Raw genomic sequence first — 331 nt, 5'->3', positions numbered from 1 at the left:
CTACATTGTCCCCCAAACCAAACGACCTTTGGGATAGCCTACACACAAATAAGTCGAGCAGGTGCATGTGCACGTGTGCCCCAAAACGTACATTGGCTTTGTAGGGCAGAACATATGTCTCGTGTCTAGCTAGTTTAGCTCATGAATAGTTTATTTTTCGTCATTATTATTATCTAATACATAATACCTCACGGTGAGGTCCTCACCTCATTATCATTAATCTTCGTCTTCATAGTCTCGTTTCAAGTGCCAGTTTGTGGCGCGCATGCCTTTCAGTCACGGAAAACTCCATTACCCACAACACCCCGCCTCGGTACTGTGTCATGTGATT

The sequence above is a fragment of the Protomyctophum parallelum genome (assembly GCF_964188405.1).
Source record: "Protomyctophum parallelum genome assembly, chromosome: 12".
NCBI classification, from domain to species: Eukaryota; Metazoa; Chordata; class Actinopteri; order Myctophiformes; family Myctophidae; genus Protomyctophum; species Protomyctophum parallelum.
This window is presented reverse-complemented; position numbering follows the sequence as displayed.